At 34.9% G+C, this 3,097-nt stretch overlaps 1 long non-coding RNA gene across 1 annotated transcript; it reads right to left on the reverse strand.

Annotated features, from left to right (window-relative positions):
• Positions 1–378: 378 nt before the first annotated feature.
• Positions 379–2,819, reverse strand: LOC104236294 (uncharacterized). Its single transcript, XR_011407457.1, has 3 exons — positions 2,641–2,819; positions 1,305–1,606; positions 379–878 (listed from the first exon to the last, which is right to left on the reverse strand). It is a non-coding gene; the product is annotated as an uncharacterized lncRNA (long non-coding RNA).
• Positions 2,820–3,097: the final 278 nt, after the last annotated feature.

Consider the following 3,097-nt stretch of genomic DNA (forward strand, 5'->3'; position numbering starts at 1 on the left):
CTATTTTCCTCACAGACTATTTTCTTATACCTTGTCTGTGAAACCTCACTCTTTCTTTCTCTCTTTGTTGGTGTGAAGAAATGAGAGTTGAAGCTCTCCTTTTATAGCCAAAGCTTCACCCTCTAAAGCCTACAATATTTGACAATTTACACACACTTTTCACAATTCAACAAAGTTGGCTACCAAACCAAAGAAATTCAACAAGGTTGGCTACCAAACCAAACTAATTCAACAAGGTTGGCTACCAACCAAACCAAGTCAACAAGGTTGGCTACCAAACCAAAGAAAACTCTTATTAGGCACATGCCTAATACTTCTTCAATGAGATGGACATCATCATGCTGCACCAACAAACTTTGAAGTGCCTTAAATCTTTAGAATCATAAAAACGTGGCAAACAATCTGAAAGACAACCACTGAAGTTATTGCAGCTCTCAATTTTCAAGTGCTCGATGTTCTGTGGAAGCAATAACACTTCATCTTCTTTCCCAAGTCCATAACACTTGACTAATTTATCGGAAAATCTATTATGATTGAATTGGATTTGTGTCATTGGTCCCAAGCCATCATATTGACCTACTAAAATTCTATAAAACCTAAGGCATCCCTAGCTGTAATGAATTGGTTGAAGTTATGAACATTAGAGAACCTGCCTTGAAATTCTTCCAACTCTTTTAGCTCCTCTAGTTCCTCACCTTCTACGTCTATATGATGCGATAACACTAAGCGTTGGAGAGTGGAGAGTTGGGGCAATATCCCTATTGGTATTTTCTCGAGCCAACGCATTGCATGCAAATTCAGGCATTTGAGGTTGAACAAAGTCTCAAGGGCTTCAGGCAGATTTTGAATCACGGTGCCACTCAAATACAGAAGCGTACCTGAATTCATGAGTATTAATAAAATTATTCAGTCATGCAGTTATTGATCTTTCAAACCAAGGCGAATGAATTAACAATCATGCGTCTGATTTGGAGACCATAACCCAATTTATAATTGTGCAGTGTTTCGTTATTTACATAAAAGCACATACTTTATGAGGTGTCCTAGGCCGATTCAACTTTAACCTTCACAAATTACTTTTAATTTAGGCAAAAAAAGGGCAGCCCGGTGCACTAAGCTCTCGCTATGCGCAGGGTCCGGGAAAGGGCTGGACCACAAGGGTCTATTGTACCCTACATTTCTGCAAGAGGCTGTTTTCACGGCTCAAACCCGTGGCCTCCCGATCAAAACCTTTTAATAACAACAAATAACATACAATTTATCTCTCAAAATATAAGTTGAAGTATATAAAATTTTAACAATACCTTGTCCAAATTTTCCAGCCATTCATCTTCCTTTGGTGCATCATTCAGTTGAACTCCAGCTTTTACCATAAACATAGGATTTTTATAAATGATCCTCATTGCCATGTCTCTAATCAAATTGTGCATTTTCACACATTGATTACCTTTGTTATCTATGGCACTTTCCAACAAACAAACACTTTCCAATTTGTTCAGTATCTCATATCCCTCCTCAAACTCTGCCTCGCGAGTCTCTTTTGTTTCGATTAGTCCCTCTAAAATGAACCTATTTATCAATTGATCCTTTGAAATTTTCTCATCTTCTGGATACAAACAACAATACAAGAAACATTGTTGTAAGTTTTGCTCCTTCAAACAATTAAAACTATATAGCAACATTTGTATAACATCATTGTTTTCCCCTTTTAAATTCTTGAATAATATTTTCCAAGGCCTTTTTCCATTGATTAACACCATCCAATTCCAACCCTTTTAGGCTTTTTGCTATTGTAACGATCCTAAGTGGACGGCCACCACAACTATTTACCACAAACTTAGCCATTTCTTCTACTTCTTGAGGAATTACTACTTTCTCATTTCCAAGTTTTTCTATAAACAAGCTCCAAGATTCTTCTTCTTCTAGTTTTTTCACTCCAAATTTCCTTTGACATCCCCTTGAGGAAATCATTATTTTCACTTGCTACGACGGAAAACATTTTTGAGAATATGTTTTTTTAATTTTGACTTATCTTCCTGAAAAATACTTTCCAATATTTGATCCAAGAGTGAAAATATTTTTTTTTTAAATTGATAAGAATGTATAAGTTAGCTAGAATAGTAATATGGAGTTAAGAGTTTGAGTCCTTTTGGTGGAAAATATTTTCCTTAAAACATACTTTCTTACAACTAAATACCAAGAAGATAGACTTATTTTTTAAAAAACATTTCTTCGATAAATTTTAAATTTCACATGCGAAATTCCAGGATATTGGCTTGGAGTTTTACCTGTGAAATATAAAACTTCATGACGGTGGCTATTTTCAAATATATGGCTGCAGAGGTGGACAGGATTTTAGGACGGCGGGAGCACATGAGCGAACTACTCAACCCCTATATAGCTTTTGAGCTTAAGGGTTCCAAGTAAAATATATGACCGTTTTCAACATATATACACATATATATCCAGAATTTTTGCCGAAGTTAACGAGGTCCGATGACCCCTCTATTCCTACCATAGGTCCGCTTCTGTATGGCTGAAAAGTGGTTAACCCGCGCTATTACTATGCAATTTATCTATGAAGCCAAGACTATCTTAAACAAAAAAACAAGAAATTCCAATCTAGAAAGAGCACTCTACCTTAAAACTTTTGTTTTGTCTCTGATGCAATCTTTAACTCAAATTGCTAGTACTTCTGGAGGTGGCATCATGTTTTTGAAAAGCCAAACACAAACATAAAGCTAATTAATGTCACAAAATAAATGGAAGGAATTGTTAAGCAAAGAGGTCAAGAGAGACAATCTTTTTTGTCTTGTGGAAAATCAATAAAAATGAGTGAAAATTATGAAGCAAAGAGCATAAGTTTGTTGATAATAAATTAAAAGGTTTTTTCTTCTTGAAAGAGCTGACCAAGGTAAGCTTATATATAAATTTGTGATAATTGCTCACCACTAAAATCAAGTGGAAAATAGTAAGTCAAATCTGCTTAATAAAATTATACATTGTTTAAGCAGTAGGTATATATATAAAACAAATTAGCAGGTAAAAGAAAATATATTTATTTTTTACTAGTACGTAACACGGGCAAAAGAAAACA

The sequence above is a fragment of the Nicotiana sylvestris genome, chromosome 5, assembly GCF_000393655.2.
Source record: "Nicotiana sylvestris chromosome 5, ASM39365v2, whole genome shotgun sequence".
Taxonomy (NCBI): domain Eukaryota; kingdom Viridiplantae; phylum Streptophyta; class Magnoliopsida; order Solanales; family Solanaceae; genus Nicotiana; species Nicotiana sylvestris.